The sequence below is a fragment of the Amblyomma maculatum genome, chromosome 1 (assembly GCF_055883805.1).
Source record: "Amblyomma maculatum isolate TAMU_Amacu chromosome 1, ASM5588380v1, whole genome shotgun sequence".
In the NCBI taxonomy this organism is placed as follows: Eukaryota; Metazoa; Arthropoda; class Arachnida; order Ixodida; family Ixodidae; genus Amblyomma; species Amblyomma maculatum.
In genome coordinates this window covers 137,760,686-137,781,344 of record NC_139344.1, presented here as the reverse complement: position 1 = coordinate 137,781,344, position 20,659 = coordinate 137,760,686, and positions in this window count along the sequence as shown.

Below are 20,659 nucleotides of genomic sequence, written 5' to 3'. Positions count from 1 at the left end.
CTGCTGTCCTTAATTTGTGAAAACCATTTTGGGTGCTTCGTCGCTTCGTTTCTTAAGGCCGTTTCACATGGTGCGACGCGCACGAAAAATTTCGGTCCAGTCGCAGTGTCGTTGCGGCGCAAATCGCAACAGTCCTTTCACATGCTTGCGACACCAGCGATTTCTGTCGATGCGGCACGAGCGGCGGCACCATCATATTTTACGAACAATAAAGGTAGAACACGCGTAAGATTAAATGTAGTATTTAATTTATGTTATTTATCAAAATATAAAACAATTTATGCAAAATAGACATTTTTAACTTTTTCGTTTTGTACGCAACTACGTACAACAGTCACATCAGGCTGAATTCCATAGGCTGGCGGCTGTCTCGTTCGCAACGATCGCTGCGACGGGAGCGGCGTGCGACCAACATGTTGGAAGTCTGCCGCAGCCGCTCTGCGACGGAAGTGGCGTGCCCTTCTGTCGCTGTGCGGCTGAAATCGCACTCTGCTGCGGCGAGAATCGCTTCATGTGAAACGGCCTTTAGCCCCGTCGCCAGAGGAAGGGATCCGTCCGATTTCGGCGTCCGTACAGAGGTGCATGGGTAGGGTTCGTGGACTCTGAGCAGTTGCACATGAAGTGCATGTCCGCTCATTTCTAAGTAGAAAGTTTTGCTGGTATGTCCTTGGAGAAAAGATCAGATGTGACCCCTCCTTTGCTTCATTATTTCCGTTCCCACTGGCGATCGATTTGCGGCAACAGTTTTTACAGAGGATAGGTGGAAAGCGTGAAAGCGAATCAGCCGCAGCTGCCGCGAGTTTCGTGCGGCTGCTTTCGAACCGCCGAGAGTGGGCGATGGACGGCTGGAGTTGAACGTGGTTGCTCCGTGTCGCTGCTATCCGCTGAGTCTGCTACACAGCCGCTCCTGGCACGTGAGGAATTGCGACACAGATCTTTGCGCCCTCCGGCATATTAGGGCTCGAACCGAGCGCTACCGTGCATAGTTTTGAACTGTTCCATTGCACCCAGCCAATGCGTTGAGCAAATTCGAGTTGTTTTTATATATATAGAACGCTAACTTAGCAAGGGATGAAGGATATAAAGAACATGCTCCACAGCCGCTTACAGTCGCAGAGCCTTGGTAAATGAAGAATAATTTAGAAAGAAAAAAAAACGAACATGCGAAGTGTCGCGATGACAGGAAATTTTCAGAATGGCCGTTGTTTGAAACACCATTTTCGCAGCAGTGGAAAGCTCGCATTCAAGGACGTATCTATCAGTCACCAAGGGGGTGGTTAGGATGTATAAGGGAAGGGGCGGGAGGGGGGGGGGGGGGGGGGGGGGCGGCTTGGCTGATTTGTTTCTGAGCCATGCATTTCTTGTACTGTTTTTGTCGAAATTGCGAAATTCCGCGCTAGAGGGTGTAGAAAGAGGACCCCCCCCCCCCCCCCCCCCTTATAAATCCGCCCCTGTTTGCAGTCTCATAAAAGTTTCTTATCCATCATGAAGGCCCAAGACATGTGGTCTTACCGAAAGCGAACTGCAAAGCAGCGCACGAGCGCATGCGCAGCAGCCTGTTACAGCGGTTGACACACCGCTATCGGCGTCGTGCATGCGTACAGATGCGCCCGGCGTCGTCGCAGGCGACACCCCGGCGCCCGTCGGCGCCGGCCGCGGTCTGTTCGTGTGCGCACCCGAGCCGTCGGAAGCGCGCCTTCCGAGTGGCGCTGCGCACGAGGCATGCCGAGCTTCTACGAGCCTGGCTCCTCTTTGTTTGGCTTCCGCGTTCCTACGCATCTCGCATTCTTTTCTCCCATTTTTGCGCCCCCGACTTCTGCTTTTGTTCGTGGGCGGCAATGTCTTCCAGCAGCGAGCCAGCGTCGCAATTGTGCGCGCAGAAGTGGCTGATGCCTGGCCGCGACCCGTACACGCACTCGCTTGGTTTTGTTTCGGTTTTGTTGGTTTCTAATTGTGCCGCGTATATTTTCCGTACCTTCTGACAATTCTACCCAGAAGCGTTTCGCCTGGCAGGCAGTGTTGTACTAAGTCTGCATTTATTGTGCGGGCCTGCAAGCAATAAATACAGCGAACATAGTCCGACAGAAGGAGGGAGGGGAATGCTGCTCTCTTCCCTCTGTTCATCCGTTTTTAAACGTTTTGGATCGGTCGTTGTTCAACATTCCCAGCAACTGTGGAAAGCAAGCTCGTGGTCTCTGCTATTCGCAGTGCTGAATGCACATTTGTCCATACTTCGGAAGGGGCCTAAAAGCTTGGGGAGGATTTTTACGTAACACTTAGAGGAAGCAGGCAGGGCTTTTGAGCCATATAATATTTGGACCTTTTAGCAGAAAGAAAAAAAAAAATGGAGTTCAGCGTGGCTTTCCTAAGTAAAATTTTCCACTTTAGAGAACGAGAGAAGTGGGGATGGGGGGGAAACTACTTATCCTTGCTATAAATCTGTCCTCGCCTTAAAAGTGACTTTGTCCGTAAGTGCCAATGTATGGCTTGGTAGCCATTGAAGTGAGTTATCTTTTTTTTTTTCTTTTTCACGTTAAAAGGTAGCGCGTTGTATTCGAGATTTCTTCTCCACGGAAATAGACGCCAGTCGTTTCGTTAGTGGTGTAAGGACGAGCAGTTGGCGCGAAGATTCTTTAAAACATTTGCAATGCTTGGCAAGGCGTCACTCGTGAAACGTTCTGGGAATTACTGAAGACTCACTCTGCAAATGCCGATGCTTAATTTTCAACATGTAAAACTATGTACTTTCCTCCAACATTGAGCGCATTGTGTTGAAGTTAGATCGATGTTAACTGACTGCAAGCGTTCAAACGCCCAGCGAAAGCCACCGCGTGTGTTTGACTGCGCCTACTGAACCGAGCCATACAGCATCTACGCGCGCGAATGTTCGAAACGAACGAATCTTATATGCTCCTACCCGATTCATGCATATTTAAAACTTACCGAAAGTAACCGAGTATTTTCTCAAACTTCCCCATATAATTTCCGGATAACTGGCACGAAGTTTGTCTATTCGGATCAGTTTCTTTCAATGGCTGTTTCAGAAACTTACGATGTCGGGAGCAGCTAGCGCCGTGAAGAGGGCTCTGTGCACAACACGATGCATTCGCGTGGCGGTGTTCAAAATACATGGCCTCCAAGAATGCGGCAGGACTTAAAGGTTTAGCAATCCTTGCCTTGATGACATTGCCTTGCTAAGCAACTCGGAGGATGAACTGCAAATGATGATTGATGACCTAGACAGGAAAAGTAGAAAGGTAGGTTTGAAAATCAATATGCAGAAGACTAAGGTAATGTTCAACAGCCTCGGGAAGGAACAGCAGTTTACATTAGGTAGCGAAATACTGGAAATAGTAGGCGAATATGTCTACTTAGGACAGGTAGTAACCGCAGATCCGGACCATGAAAAGGAAATAACAAGAAGAATAAGATTGGGATGGAGCGCATTTGGCAAGCACTCGCAGATTATGACTAGCAGCTTACCGGTATCGCTCAAGAGGAAAGTATACAACAGTTGCATCTTGCCTGTACTCACCTATGGGGCTGAAACGTGGAGGCTAACTAAGAGAGCTCTACATAAGTTGAGGACAACCCAGAGGGCTATGGAACGAAAAATGTGTAGGGGTAACATTAAGAGATAGGAAACGTGCAGAGTGGGTCAGAGAAATAACTCAAGTTACCGACATTCTAGTGGAAATTAAGAAGAAGAAATGGACATGGGCAGGACATGTAGTGCGAAGAGAGGATAACCGATGGTCGCTTAGGATAACAAACTGGATTCCAAGGGAAGGAAAGCGCAGCAGGGGGCGGCAGAAAGTTAGGTGGGCGGATGAGATTAAGAAGTTCGCAGGGGTCAAGTGGATGCAGCTAGCACAGAACCGGGTTAAGTGGAGAAATATGGGAGAGGCCTTCGCCCTGCAGTGGGTATAGTCAATCTTATGATGATGATGGTGATGCCTTGATGGACCGAGTCTTACGCATACGTCCCTTTTGCCCCTCTCGCCCGCGAAGATACCAGTAGCAAAAGTACTCGCCACCAGTAGCAACAGGGCTTTTCCCATATGTATGGCACAACGGTCATGGACAGTGGCGCACGTTAATTCGTTTTGCGCGGATATTCTCGCAAATACCGAATATCTTCTTAAAAAATTACATTCGTAGTCAGTTTCGATCCTATTGTCAATCGATCCGTATTTCATTCGGTAGCGAAGGTACGCTGGTAGTCATCTATTTGGCTTCGAATAGAGCGCTACTTAGTGCAGTTCACGTTGGCACCTAATTTAAAGTGTTTTGCGAACGAAATAATTCTGGCCGCTGTTCCGCATGATATATAAGGCGTAAAAGTCTTGCCGGCCTCATACTTTCTTTTTGTTTCCGGTCTCTGCTCGTTTTTTTTTTTTTTTTTTTTTTTTTTTTTCTGTAAGAAAGGTACCATTCCAGTTATGTGACGTGCCCGATGCACGCATTTTCCACAGCATCGGGCACTTGACAGTGAGACTTGCCCGACAGCTTCCAGTGCTCATATCTGTACCTTCTCGGCTGCTGGCCTGAATTTAAAGCACGTTCAAATGTTTTCATGCAAACGTCACTGAGGCGGCTGTGTAGTGTAGCTGTGTATTTAAAAGAGCCGTTTTCATTGTTACGAGAAGTCTTAAAAGCGTACATATTTCGTCTCCAGGCGGAAAGTAACTCAAATCGACTGGGGAAGACAAAACACACGTACAGAGAGGAGGGGGTATTTCGCTGGCCAGCGTTTCTTCGACAAGAGGACTCGTCGGTTAAATAGGGCCCACTTTGAGGCGGAAGCACTGCAGAGGGGTCGACTTGACGAAATGTTAGCTTGTCCGCTCAGGTACACTTCATGAAAGGATCCCATCTTCAGCGCCTTCTCTCTACCTTCAAATGAACTCATGAGGGTTGCCTGTACTAAACTTTGGGAGTATTGGTACTTTTTGACGAACTCTTCTCCCTCTCAGTTCTGGTTTGCTACTTGGTCGTGCGCATGTCTCGCGCAAATATTTGCACCGTCGTCTGCGAGGATCTCAGCAACCAGCTTCAGGGCACTATGCGGGTGCTATGATTTCGCCCTGTAGCAATATGAGGCAAGACACTGCTAACGACGGTGATTGCTGCACTTGTGCAGGCGCAAATTTGCAGGCAATTCTTGGAGAGTAACGTTGAAAAAATAAAGAAATATTTGCATTATTCAAATGCGCAATGCGTTTATTTTTTTTTCTCAGCAAAAGCAAGAAGGTGAGAGCCGTTACTATCACCAAATTTCCAGTTTGCCCCCTCCCATTTTTAAATTCTATCCTGCATGAGCACGCCCGCAAGTTGCTGTTGTGCTGGCATGTTTATTCCGTCAGATCTGTCTGTGGGCAAATTTTAGGGGGCTGAGGGCGGAGGCCCGAATGTGGAGGCCGCTCCTCCCTACCCCCTCCTCTACCCCCTCCGCTACCCCCTCCTCTTGATAGCAGAAATTCAAACGCACATACCTCACTTTTTTTTTCTTTTTTTTTTTTAACGACGAAATGAAATAGTACTTGAGACCGCGCATCTCCGAAACGCCTCTTCAAGAGCGGAACGTTCAAGTACCCATGTTTCTGACTCGCATTCTTAATGGCTTGACGTGATGATTTCATTAAACGGTGCAGAAGAGCAACGGTATTGTAACCGTCTGGGCAGCGGAGAGTGCGGCCGCCGAGATATTTGCCGAGCTCTTTCCGAGCTCAGCAGTTAAGGTACCCAAGGTCAAGGCGCAAAGGAAGCGATGCGGTTTTAAAGTTCCTCATTTCGATGAAGCAATCAGGCAGTCGTGTGCTCTGGAATCTCCGTGCGTGGGGCTAGCGAGGGGATGTTGGGCGAGGGGGCGCTGGCAGCGGCCGCTAGCGCCTTCGCGAATCGCGCGACTTGAGGATGTGGCGGCGGGCATTGGTATCGAACACGACAACGTGGCACGACCACTCTTTTACAAGACGTTGCCGATAAAGGCCGCCGATGAGCGCTGCAGGCGGCGGTGCTTTGTTTCTTGGCGGTTTCCCGTCGTCGCTTAAAATAGGCGGAGCTCAGCTCGGAGGGCCCTGACATGGCGCTTGTTTTGCCTTTCCCGCTGGCGGGCGCAGGCTGGTCTTATTTTTAAAGGGTCTGGCCGCCAGTTATTGCAACACCAGTGCAGAGGTCACGTGCAACCCCCGCGCGCGCGCCCAATGTCCAGGCCCGGCGGTGACGCCGCTGGCGGTCGTCCAGGAAGGAGGACGAGGCATGGTGCTCCTGGTGCATGTGCCAGGGCGGGACCCGCTCGCGTTTTCACCGCTGGTTGACAGTCGGGCGGGGCCTCTGCCCCTTTGTCTCAGCCGCTGCCCGCACCTGGTTGGCTCCGCTGCTTTGACTCCGGCACCGCTCGCCCGCGCTCCTTTCCGCGCATGCTTCCGCGGAACGTCCGCGGTTCGTTATGTCTTAACCACCGCGGGCCGGATTGCGTCCGACGCACTGCTGACGAAGCTCGTCTGACTGTCTGCCTCCCTACTGGGCTATTCACCGCGCTCGCCTAACGGCTAATCTCGGATGCCGTCGACTTGGGGAAGAGCGGCGGCAGTGAGCGCGTCCATAAGCTGCGGCGCGTTCTCACTAAACGAGCTGAATTTCCTTCGACTGGCAGTCTGCGAGCGCCTGCGTGTCTAACACGTTCGCGTCAAAATTGACGGCAAAAACTCCATTAGCGGCACACGCGCAAAAAAAAAAAAAAAAAAAAAAAATCAGTTGTGGTTTACCTCTGGTTAACCCTAGTTTAATTGCGAAAGCGTCGGCGGAACCTTCTTAGGCCTGCTACTTTATTCCCCTATCACACCCTAGCAGTGCAAGGTGCTACATTATTAGGGACACTTAAGCTCACCTTTTAAGGGTATGACACGAGAGCGGAAGCTACCAGCCCACATATTTAGGCTGATTTTGATATCACCCTCTCATATGAAAGGAGCGACCCGAGTTGGCGAGCAGCACCTGCCCGTGGCATAGGGGTAACGTGAATTCAAATGTCATAACAGGCTGTTTTTTGTGAGGAGATGCCTGTTCACGGCGTAGCACCCGAGGTCTTGCTTTGGCTGTCGGAGTATTGCTTTCGCCATAAAAAATAAGGATGTTGAGATCGGCGAGGGCGACGGCATCATCACTGGAGAAGTTTTCCCCATCGGCTCAAATTTTGGTGTTTGCAAAGTCGAGCCAGCGTCGAGTAAGCGAGGTCACCCTCACTTCGCCGCCCTGCGTGGAGATTGGACGTTATTGTGCTTCCTGCTCGTGCTTGTTTCGGTTGCCTTCCACGGTGGTCGAGAGCTTCGGTTATTATCTCGTATCGCTGACGAGGACTAAAAATCATTCAACTTGGCTCACGCTCTTGACCGCGCCGTGAGCTTTTTGATTCCAGAGTTCCCCGTAACTCGATTCCCTGACTCGGCAGCGTCTACGTGCTTTTAGACAAGCGGGTCAAGCGAGTTAACCTACCCCCTGCAAGCAAGTTAACTCGACCCGCTCCGCCGCTTACTTTACTCGACCCGACTGCTTATACTACATGAACTCGCAACTAGTTTTTTGACTCGACAGGCTTGCTCGACCCGATTCTGCTGAGTTCATGTATACAGCGCTTATGAGGAGAAATTTAATAAATATCGGGGTGGGGGGTATATCGGACAAGTTTGCCTTTGCGATTGTCGATTTGAAGAATGGCATTCGTGAAAGAGCGCTTTCTTGTCCTGGTCTGCACAGCGATATTTTTTTTTTTCGCTTTCTTCAATCGGTCTCCAACATTGAATGTTACGCATCTATTATTGATTTGCCTTTCTACTAGTATTAGCTAAGAATAATTTCTTGCTTGTCTAAGCAGTGACGTCACCATGCCAGCCGACATAACGCTCTCGCCTCGATTGTTGCTCTGACTCTTACTTTCGCTCGGGAACGTAGCGGGAAATCCATGCTTAGACCAGTTCAAGGTCACGAATTGACGCAAGAAGTCGTGCGGATTGCTATTAAGCGCCGTCAAGCATTGCCTGGAAATCTCCAAGGCTGTGCTTGCCTATCAATCATCCCGACACTCACCACGCAAATTCCTCAGTTTCATCGTTCGTTTCGTTTAAGGGGTCCAACGTCCCAAAGCAACTCAGACTACGAGAGAACCCGTAGTGGAGGGCTCCGGAAAGTTCGACTACCTGGGGTTCTTTAACGTGCACTGCACAGCACACCGGCGCCTTGCTTTTTGCCTCCATCGAAAAGCGACCGTAGCGGCCAGGATTCGATCCCGCATCATTGGGCACAGTAGTCACGGCACTGAACTCCGTCATCGTCGCAAATCCTGGCTAACATGTCGAACGTGACAACGCGCCTCTCATAGCTTATGTTTCCGCAAAATGTTTTCTCTCTCTCTCTCTCTACTGAGCCGAAAAGAAGAGTGATGTTTCAAGCCGTCCATCTCCGAACGAATTGTACCGCCATATCGTAGAAATCTGCGATTTGCTGATGACATTGCCTTGCTAAGCAACTCGGGGGATGAACTGCAAATAATGATTGATGACTTAGAGAGGAAAAGTAGAAAGGTAGGCTTGAAAATCAATATGCAGAAGACTAAGGTAATGTTCAACAGCCTCGGGAAGGAACAGCAGTTTACGTTAGGTAGCGAAATACTGGAAGTAGTAGGCGAATATGTCTACTTAGGACAGGTAGTAACCGCAGATCCTGACTATGAAAAGGAAATAACAAGAAGAATAAGATTGGGATGGAGCGCATTCGGCAAGCACTCGCAGATTATGACTAGCAGCTTACCGGTATCGCACAAGAGGAAAGTATACAACAGTTGCATCTTGCCTGTACTCACCTATAGAGCTGAAACGTGGAGGCTAACCAAGAGAGTTCTACTTAAGTTGAGGACAACTCAGAGGGCTATGGAAAGAAAAATGGTAGGGGTAACATTAAGAGATAGGAAACGTGCAGAGTGGATCAGAGAAATAACACAAGTTATCGACATCCTAGTGGAAATTAAGAAGAAGAAATGGACATGGGAAGGGCATGTAGAGCGAAGAGAGGATAACCGATGGTCGGTTAGGGTAACAAACTGGATTCCAAGGGAAGGAAAGCGTAGCAGGGGGCGGCAGAAAGTTAGGTGGGCGGATGAGATTAAGAAGTTCGCAGGGGTCAAGTGGATGCAGCTAGCACAGAACCGGGTTAAGTGGAGAAATATGGGAGAGGCCTTCGCCCTGTAGTGGGTATAATCAGGCTGATGATGATGATGATCGTAGAAATTTGACAGTCTTCTCAAGCGACCCTCGTATGTAAGAGTGAATTCTGCTGCGCGACATTAGAAGCGTGCGGCGAGTCACGCACGAATAGCTGCTGTTTCGTGAGCATAACGGAAGGACGCGTAAACCGTGAGATCGCATGATATGACCTGCATACTTTACAGGAGGAGCGTATATCCGGCACTCTTTCGTCCGTGCAAACTGACTCCGATCTACGCGCGTGTCACCCGCGGTTTAACCTTCCGATTATAGTTATAATATGGCTATATAAACTTGTCTTCACCCGTTAGGAGGTGGATGAGTTGCAAGTATTAGTTCCGCTGTACCAAATATCACCCAATCGTTGCAAGGATGCTGTACCATATTAGAGGAAGTTGAATTTATGTTGGGTCGGTGCTGCATGGGTCTGAATTGGCGAATTACACATTTGACCGCCCAATTAAGCAATGCGCCCTGGGCACGAAGACGTTAAATTTCTCTGCCAAACTCTCGTTCCGTAAACTTACAACAGCGGGCCGCACGACCGCGCTTAATCATAGCAAAGCAAAGGAGGGAGCTCTGCGAGTTACAGATGGAAACTGTGATGCAAAGACTCCCCGAGTTGCCATTCGTCAGTAGAACTACCATATAATGCCTAGATCAGAATTCAGGTAACTTTCATTGTCCATAAGAGCCGCTTCCACCAAGACCGCCTGACTACCCAAGAGCACGTAGCGGCAATTCAATGGTTCATGTATCTCCCTGGTGCGGCTTAGAACCACACGGACAACATAATGTTCGGGTGAACGTATGCGACCAGGACGGTTTTCTGCCCGTACATATGCATGCTGTACGACGCTTTTTTGCCGCGGAGGAAATTGCGCATTAACTTATCGCCGCAAATATAAAGTGAAACGTGAAGCCGCGCCTTTTTTTTTTTTTTTGTTCATTCATTTATTTAATGTCATAATATTGCGTCCAAAATATAATTTCAGTCAATGAAGAATTTGGCGAAATACGAAAGCGGATTGGGGCGAAGTTGTCTGAATTCACGCGCAACCCATGCGTGTTCAGCTAAGAGCGAAGCGTGGCCGTTCTCCTCAGTGCTCCCAAGAAAATTCTCAAGCGCTCCCTGTAACTACTTGGCTCACAGCTCCTCCGCCATCCAGCATCCAGCAACTCCGACATGAGAGAGAGAGAGCGAGAGGGAGACCGCAGATTGAGGCACGCATCAACGCGGTGACGTCAGGTGAAGCTTCACCTCATCCCAAACAGCACCATTGTCCAAACTGATAGGCCTTTCCATTATCTAAATTGCGCAGTCTAAATGCGCCAAGTCTGCATTGTCGCCTCCGCAGGCGCGCTCCGTCAAAAGTCCAGCGTTTACTGTGCGTGCCTGAACAGCAGTGTGGCCGCTGTCCGCCTCTGCAGTGGTGCATATAACTCTCACATTGTACAGATTGATCAAACTGACTCCGGAATCATATTCCCCCAGCGCTTTCACGCCCTTCGCTATTTCCCGAAGCCACGGTTGTGGCTTACAGCACGTTTCTTCACGTCACTGGTATTGCTGTCGCTCTCACCCTAAAGCGGCTATTGCTTTGACCTTGCTTAACGCGAAAACACCAAGAGAAGCTAGCGTGAACATTCATTCAACCAACTTTCTCATGTCGCGCAAAACTTACACTGCGAAGTTTCGCTGCAGCTGTTTGTTATATATTTGGTACAGCATGGCTCACGTGACCCCGTTTCTCCTGCATCTGACGTCTTTCGCAGCAAGGAAAAGCTGGTAGCGAGATAAAATGAAGGTTTTGTTACGCGTTTTACACAAGCCTTTGTTTTTGTCGTTTCATGTATCTTCCTGTTCGCGCCGGTTACTTTTATATGGTCACTTTTTTCAAGAGTGTAGCAAGACTGGAGCGCATGTTTTTGCCTCACTTAACTATGTTCATGGAGGAAGAGGGCAAGTTTATGACCATCTACATTTCTTTCCTCTCGAAAACCAACAACAGCCGGCACCGCCGCTTACTGCTCTCAATAAGTAGCACGAAACCAGTCTTGGTCCAAGCCATCAAAACCAGAAACCGAAAGCAGACCTTCTCCATCTCAATTATTCTTGTCAAAAATAGGTTTGAGAGAGCAAATCTGAGGCGACCTCCAGGCACTGATAAACAAAAGCGAGGTTTAAGCCGTTGTAGATTGTGTACCTAAGTTTAATGCGGTGTGGTATACTATGACAGCATGTAGTATTAAGTAGTATATATAGTACGAGTACATTAAGATAAATGCTATCGTGGTAATTTGGCCGATTTGTCGAAAACTTTTCTTTTTTTACTCTTTGTGGCATTTACTGAAATTACGATTAATTGTGCGTTCTTTTTCTTCCTTCGCCTTGACTAACTCGTCCAACTGCACATTCTGATGTAGTTTCAAAAAGATCTCATCTGAAAACACCGAGAAGAAAGAGCCCTAACATATCGTAATAACTGCCGGCGTGCCAACCGTTTTAAATTGCATGTTGAAACGAACTGAGCTGCGCTTAGCTCCAATGCCGGCAAAGAGCACATCGTCTTCATCGAAAATAAATCGTTTCGTATAGCGCAATGTGTGTTTGTCTCTTTCTCTCTATCCGTGTTCTAGTGCCGGTTTAAAATCATATAGTTTGCAGTTTTCGCCACGCGCACAAAGCACTGACTCGACGGCCGCACGTGCCGCGGCGATCATGTGCGCAGCGGCTGCGGTGCCTCGTTGTCCGGCGGCATCTTGCTGGCCGTTCCGTTCTTCCCGCCTTTTTGACGGCGCCCCTCTGGTCCGTGAAGCCCCACGCCGTCTCGGGAATGCGCTCTCTCTCGGATCGTGCGGGGCGCCGTCCCCTGCTAACAACCAACAGATAGAAAAGACTGCTTCCCCCCTCCGCGCTACCCGCGCGCTGCTGCCGTGGGCACTTCGGAGCCCGCACGTCTTTCTCCGCTCTTTCTCGGAACGAGCCTCCCCCCCTCCATGTTAACGCTGCTGGGCTTCTGCCGCTGTGTGCTTTCGCCGAACCTCTTTGTCTCGCTTCTTTTTACTTTTCTCTCTCGCCCGCTCTTACTCGTGTGTGTGTGTGTGTGTGTGTGTGTGTGTGTGTGTGTGTGTGTGTGTGTGTGTGTGCGTGTGTTTTTCTTTTTTTTTTCTTTCCAGACCAGAGCTTGCAATACATCCGCGTCGGATTCCCAATTCAGAAAATTCGTTTCCAAAGGCGCGCTCCGCTGGCTTCGCTGCATTGCTCGGCTATTTTCATTAGTTTCACCATTAATTACGGGGCTCTAGTCTAGCGCCGTGCACTTGTCGCCGTATTGAGTTCTTCGCTGCCAAATCTTACGGCTATGCCGCGGATTCCGGCCTGATAAGGCGGTCGCAGGGGCGAGCGCGTACTGGTGATCCATGCTCGTAGCGCGCTGCCCTCCTTGTTTGCCCCCCTGCCGAAGTTTCGAAGAACTGCCGAGAGTGCAGCAAAGACGCTCTGCCGGAGGAAGGAAAGGCCTTCCTCCCCTCTGTCTGCGCGTCCTCTTGGTGCCGGCATTCCCCGTTTCTGCGCTCCTTTCGCCAAAAGTGTCCCCGTCCTTCCCGCCCGGAGGAAGCCATATTTCTTCCTCCTCGGTTTATGACCCTGGTCCAGCACTCCTGGCGTTTCTGGAAGGAAGCAAGGGGAGGGCGCGCTCGGTGGCCTTTCGGGAAGGGAGAGGGGTCTCGCGCGCTGCCGGGGGTCCGCGGCAGCCGGTGTCCCCAAGAGCTGTTTGCTTTCTTTTCCGGCGCGCGAAGTTCTGCAGGCAGCCCAGTCGGCGGGGGGCGGACGAGAATGCGAGCCCGAGACCTCTGCCGGGACACGGCCAGGTGGGGACCAAGGAGAAGACGTGCAAGTTCGCTGCTACACACTTTGGCCGACTCCCGTAGGGACTCCCGTTCCAACTATCAGCTTGGCGGAGCTGTACCGTCCCCGAGACACGCCGACCAAAGAAGCATGGCCTCATCGCGACTTGTTCTTCAGGTGGGATATGCTCCGGAACCTCTACCGTCCTTCTCGATGGACACCGCAGAACGTTTTAGCATTTCTCCCCTCTTGCGTTGCCGCTATCGTTCCTCCAAGGCGCACGCCGCGGTTGCACACTAGTCAGCGCACGCGTAGGTAGCGTCTGGTACGAACGGTAGCCCCCGAAGCTGAAGCGCCTTTGAAATAGCGAACATACATCTGGGGAGAACCGTCATGGCAAATCATAAAGCGGGAGTTTGAACGCCAATCAAAAAAAGACCACAGTAATAGTAATCGAAGTGGTAGTAGGTAGTAGTAGCTTGCAAACTGCAATGAAATGATGGAAATGACAGCAGCATACTCTAGCCGAGACTGAGAACTGAACTGCCTACACAAAATCAGAGGATCGGATGAAGGTTACAAGATTAGAAAAATGACGACGATGACTCTGAATGAATGACGCAGGACACGGCTAATCGTAAATGATGACAAAAGCCGGGAACGGTGCTCATTACGCATGGGTTGCCGTCGTAAACGCGACCCGGTAGAGTGAGCTGTCAGTTGATAAGCCGACTAAAAGGAGCGTATAGAATCAAACCAGCGTTCGCTCATTGTTCTCTTTTTTTTTCTTCTTTTTTATGTCGCCTCCCTCGAAACGTTTAAAGAGTTACAATCCTCGCTTCTACTTAAGCTAAGCTAGATCCGTTTAAGAAAGCCACGTTAAATTCATTCGGCGTATTATTTGTGCCCATAGCATCGCGTTTATTCTTTTGTCTCTTCTTTGTCACTCATAGCAGCGTCTGAACAGCGATTTGTCGTGCTAGTTGTGCATGCGTATATCATGTGGGATGCTTAGTTGGCGGGAACGCATGCACTGTTATGTGCCAGCCTTGACCTGAGAGCCGTGTTATCGTTGAGATTTTTACTCCGACAGACGCTACGGTCCCGTGACACGCTTGACGCGCGTGGAATGTCTCGGCATCAGTACATGAGCCCCTCATGTGGGTAGGTTTTCCTTCCACTGCATGTGATCGGTGCGTGGTTGTCACGTCCCGGACGGTGGCGTCTTTTCTCTTCACCGGACACCACACGCGTGCGCCGATGCTGCTACTGCAGGCGTCGTATAGACAATAGAGGGACACAGAAGCCCAGACATTCCGATCTCGGGTGTACAGTACGGGAGCGGCGCTACTGTGCCTGCGCAGAACACCAGGCGGCGGCTGCTAGCGCATGCGCAGTGGCACCCCCGCATCGTGCACCGCGAGTACAGTGGCTGCCACTGTACCGCGAGTCTGCGGCTGCAATCCCAGGCTGCGGTGCCTGCTTGATGTCGCTGAGCTGGGCGTACCGGGCGTAGGTCACTTTTACTTATTTCCCGAACGTTGAAGCTTGGCATTAGTTGCACGAAGCACGTTGTCTTCTGCATTTTTGTTTTGCATAGTACCACGAAATTGGAGCACTCAGCAGATAAGGCCCCTTTCTAGTCGGTGCATACGTGACGGGCATAGTCGTTACTTGTTGACCAGATTGAAGTATTGTGCAATACAGCTGTCTCGCAGCAGTGCAAAGTGCGGCGGAGGGAGGCATAGTGCGCTGTCATCTTTTTCATCGTATATTGCAGGTCGTGCATCAAGAGGCATGCATACTACAGCCGCCATAGTCAGGGGAAACGCTCTTTTGTGCCTTCGAAGCATTGCTCGCGAGCAGCATTTTGTAGCTTAAACTACATTTGTCAGTGCCGTAACTGATCTTATTAGCTCAGTTCTTAATGCTGCCAAAGTTTGGGTCCCACTCCTTCGCGAAAAAAAAAAAATAATAATGGAGGGGGAAGGCGTGGGTCTGGTGTTATTTTATTTGGCTTTTTTATTAGTTCAATGCTAAAATTGTTCTTAATGCTGACGAAGTTAAGATCGCACATGGCACCTCCCCCCTTCCCCCCATTGCCCTTCACTTTCTGCGGTAAGCTTCTTTGCAAAGTCAATTTATGCTTTTCGCTTGTGTCATCTGCCATTTACGTGCCTTCTAGATCTAGGATATACATCTTCCACAGCACAGCGTTTCGTTATTCATTTATCTGGGCAAAAAGTCTGCCTCGACTATATTACGGGTTGTGATTTGTTTTCCTTCGAAGTTAGAATTAAAATAGAAAGACCGCCACAACGACTCCAGATAGTTGAACGTACTGTTTGCTCCCAGAGCTTCCATTGCTGTGGACATTGACCGCGTCTTTTTTTCTCTCTCCTCGCGCTTCGACTAAAGCTCACCAAGTTCGCCGACGGCAAATGCACAGGGATCGAGCCCCGCGCCTGGTAAGAAACTCGGACATTGCGTTCACGTCCGACGACGCTATAGATGCGACTTCATGGCGCTTTGCAACGAGCGGTCTCTCTTGTAACGTGCATCGGCGTCAGTTTAACAGCAGAAAAATATGCATTGAAATTCAGAGGCGCTAACGCTGAGTGCGATGGTGTGGTAAAAAGGCGTGGCGACGCCGTTCTTTAGGAATGGAGACTGAGTAGCGGGGTAGGCTCGTAAAAAAGAGGGTGTTTGGCACTTGCGCGAGGCCTATTTGCTGCTGGCAGTAATATTAGAAGTTTTAAGTGTGACGCGTTATTTGATTTGCATGCATGTGCGCGAGTATATCGCTAAGTTGCGACAGCGCTCGGGTGATGGTGGTCATCACGTTCTGCACGGTACCACTCATTTGTAAAAGAGAAAACAAATAATTAAAGTGCAAGAGTGGGGGAGGGGTATCACCGTTATTACGGTCACTAGCTCCTCAACATGGCTTGTCTCTTCCAGTATCCGAAATCCACTCAAGTTTCAGAGGTGTACACGTAGCCCATTGCCCTGGAACTCATTTTGAATATAAACATTTTATTTGTTGTTCTTCAGATAAATAAGATACGATAAACTCAGGAGGAGTTAACGTTGACTGATTGCAATGCTTTTAATACGTTTTCTTTTATTAATACGAAAGCATTACTTCGCTATGTTCACAGATTTCTGTTCGCGGACGGCGTCCGCATAATCGTGTCTGCAGCAGTTGCAATAGAGAAGTGGTAGAGGTTGATGAGTGGTGTCAATCGATAGAGGATGAGTAATGTTGTGCCCGAAAAAATAATTAAGGAAATAAGCTGATTAGGTAATTAATTAGAGGCAAAAATGTAAAATTCGTCCGCAGCAGTTGTGAGTAATTGAGAAGTGGTAGAGGTTAATGAGTCGTGTCAATCGACAGAGGGTGACGTAATGTTGTGTCCGAAAAAGTTAGGCCAATAAGTTAATTAGGTAATTAATTAGAGGCAAAAAATGTAAAAGTCAAGGCGAAAATGGTCTCATTAGCCAATGGCTTGGCGCCACATTTGAATGTATCAAATACTAAAATAGTTAATTAAATCATTCAATTAAGGTAACGTCAAGGATGTGACGTCACGCAACCTGAAGTCGAGCCAAAAAAGGGCATAGGAAGGGATTGGCGCGGAATTTGAAAGTACCAAAGACTAAAATAGTTGTCAGTCATTTAGGGTGACGTCACGCAACCGGAACTAGAGCCGAAAAAGGGCATAGGAAGGGATTGGCGTGCAATTTGAAAGTACCAATGATTAAAATGGGTAAACAAGAAGTGAATTAAGCAACCAGAAGCAACCAACAGCAGCATCCATGCTTTCGCGTTACTACTTCATTGCAGATTCTGCAGTGCTCGTTTTACGTGATGGCACAATCTTGGTGTGGGACAGTTCAAGGATACAGAATATACCACACTGACAGGGTCACCGTCAGCAACTTGAATACAAAACGTAGCTCTCGAAAGTGTGTATACGTGTCAAGTCATCTCCAAAATAAAGAGCAGAGTAATTACACCAGACCCAGGAGGCATTCACACAGTCACGGAGACGTTGCACAAGACTTTGTCTTATAACTTTTCAGAGGGTCAAAAAATTAAAACACAGCTGGGACAAGCACTGGCAGTTTCGGCGGTGCAGCCAAGTTAATATTGTCTATAACATCTTGGTGGACATGCGCCATTACCATTTTACACAAGCGTTCTTCTTCACCATCGTACTCCGAGGCCACGTCTTCAGCCTCCTCAGTGCACTAAAATATCTTTCCGCTCCTTATGAGGAAATTGGCATCATCGGTATAATTCGATGGTATCCACCTCCTTAAACTACCGGCGGGTTGATTCTTGTATTTTTGAAAACATTTCCAGTATGCCTTCCACAGACTGCAGACCGGGGTGTTCTTCATGTAGTAAGTGCGTCCGAGCCAGTACCTTGCCAGGATCGACTCAGGTGTAGATGCGGATCACGTCTACACTCTTAACACAAAGAAGCCTGTAAGGGAGTGAGTAAAAAAGGTAGTAGCTTGTCCTCAAGCGCACTCCCCATTAAAGTGAGGGCATGCTGTCAAGCCCTGGGGCAGATTTTCATCACTATCACTTGAGAAAAAGCGAAAATTAACACTTACGGAGATTTGAAGTGAGGTTTCTATGTCCTGTAATTAACATCAAAACTTCTGGTGCAACGGTGAAGTCTCCTTTCATTGGTAGGAACATTAAATAAATATTATTTAGGAAGACAATGTGCTTCTGTAACCAAAGTATAGCATTCCTTACAGTTCATGGTGAAGATCTACCCTACGGCTTGGAGAGAATACCGTGCCTTCACGAGGGAGTGCACTAGAGGACATGATGTTACTCTCTTTTTACTCCCTTATAGGCTGATTCCTATTCAGAGTGTATGCTGGCTTTCGATAGCTCCTTCTTCAAAAGCATGCTTTCCAGTGACTTATTTCACAGTGCCCTTCGATGCGGGGTTAAAGTCTTTCGGTACCTTAAAGGTCGAGTGATGATGATGAGATAATAATAATAACACCGAGAGTGTCTTAGTTGCAATCACTATATCGTGATCAGCATAGGATTGAGTCTCTGCTCGAAGCGAAGCTCTCTCTATATTTAAAAACGATACGATTCCATATTTTTCATCTCTGTGCAAACTCTCCTCTCCATGTAAGTAAAGCTTGCGTGCATCTCTCAGCAAAAAGGTTAGTCGTTGCTTAACCGGTAAATCCGCGAGAAAGCGTGTATAGGTCGAAGTCAAAGGAGAACCCAAGGGTGTACAATGTCCACACGAATGACCCTGGCAGGTGCTACACATGACTTGAATATGGGTAGACTTGCTTTGCTAAGTTTCGCAGAATACACCCTCAAGATCAAGATTGGTCAGGTTTGACCGTGTGAGGTATAGTGCGGACGAATCAGTCAATCTTGCGGTCGCCAGCAGATGGAAGCGTGATATGAATTGGAGGAAGTGCGTATCGCTTCTGCTTCGGCACGTCGCCTCTGACTATACGGGTTTGAGGTGTCCACGGAGAGGTCAGGTAATTCTGCGCCTTTTCAGTTTTGCGAAAGTTTATCTAGGTTCGCTTTCGTGTTGACGACATGTTTGTGGTGTCCATCAACACTTTGCTGCTACGGCAAACTATAGGCTGAGACACAAGGTCCGAGATTTTTGCCCGCCTCTGGTGTCCGTTTGAGGCTGCTCCAGTGACCCGCTCGTTGAATCAAACCCTTAGTCCGCAACAATAAGTCCATAGTGCGCTAATGAGGGTAACAGGTTATTAATTTCCTTCCTAAAACGTTGTCATACGAGTCACATAAAATGATGTCATCAAGTGCTCTGTTTATAAACCCATTTTTCCGGTTTTTCCCAGCTTCAGTAAGCATTCGTGGCTGGTACGAACAAGCGGTTGCATCCTGCAACTTTTATTGCTGCTACATGTTTGTTTAGTTCTTGTTTTTCTTTTTGTTTCAAGGTCAAATGTTTCTCACGAGAAGCAAATTGGCCTGCCCGGGCCTGATCAATGAGCGTTGGGCAGGACTGGCCATTAGAAATTGATAGCGGGCCGAAGTGGTGGCAAGTAAAGCCGGGCCCAATCTCGGTGCAGACCTCTATATATAGCCCTAAGTATAAACATATGTTTTGTAAGTTTCCTTGAATCTAAGGCCTGACGTGTGCCGGTTAAGCAGTCCGTTTCAGTGGTTATTTCTACATTACTTGCCGAGCATCGCTTTCTCGCTCTATATCCAGAGCCTCCATGTTCCTTCATTTTTGGCTCATAGGAGGCGGGGGTCCGAGATGGTTGAAGGACTATTTGCAATTCTGTAATTGAACCGGCAGCATCAAGAAGCTAAAAGTGAGAACGGTGGACATTGCTCAATGTGTTTCACTCATTTCCTTTTATTTATTTATTTATTTTTTTAAATATAGACGACCAGCTGTTACAAAGCACTCCTATGCATGCCGCCAAGGCGTGTCACAGCCGTCAGCGCCGATCTAGCAGGGCTGCTAAAACGCACTGGAGAAGCTTACCTGTTATTTCTGCATGTCATGGGCAGCCTTTAAGTCGGCGTCGGGCTATGAGAGACAGTAAAAACTGTTCCAACATATTTCCACCGTGACTGGGGACTTTCACAAGCTGCGACAAAAGGCCCTTTCTGCATTTCGCTTCATTCCGTATAAGGCCTTGATCCACCAAGCATGCACCCCCCATTCATGTCCTGTGTGCCCAAATGCTCAAACCCGCGAAAGCCTTTGTCTCCCTATCACGTCCGCGGTGAACTGCCAGAGAGGGCACACCTATACGAGCAGCTTCATTTGGAATCGAGCATTCGCAACTCACCTGAAAGCTTGCATGCTGGTAATACTGTGTTTTCGCTATCCTAGCGCGGTTATCTTGGCACAGCGTAGACCCTTCGTTACCAAATTTTCCCCGCACCACGAACAAATTCCCTAGTGTTGCGTTTGATCCGATTTCCACCCGAAAATGAGCCTTCTAGAACTCTCTAGGCTGAAGACGCCTCGCAAAAATTAGTGGATGTCGTCTATTTATTCCGCAGGGATGTTTTTTGTTGGCGGATGATTTTAAGCGTATTTTAATAGTTGCGAGTCATGACACCCGTGATTAGAAGAGAAGTTGAAAAGCATATTTTGGCAGCGCGAAGCCAAAGCAATTTCGTTTTATTGGTACCCTGGTAGCACCGAAACATTACAGCATTGTAAACTTTTGTTATTGTCGCACCTTAATACACTGGTTTAATGTTTTTTTTTTTCCTAACGTTTCTGAATCATTACAAATGTTCAAATAAATTTGCCCTGAGTTTATTAAATATAAATGCAACACTAAAATAGCCCTGACAGAGCACGCAGGCCTGCCAGTTGTGAAGGTACGCAATTTAATATTTTGCAAAGACGAATAACGAGGGTGACGCTTGAGCTCTATAGTGCAGCACAAAGAATACATGCTATGTATATTCCCATCTCTGAAGAGGTACCATGGTGTCGAACAGGATAGTGATAGTAGCGAATGGGTGATGAGCAGAATTTTTTAG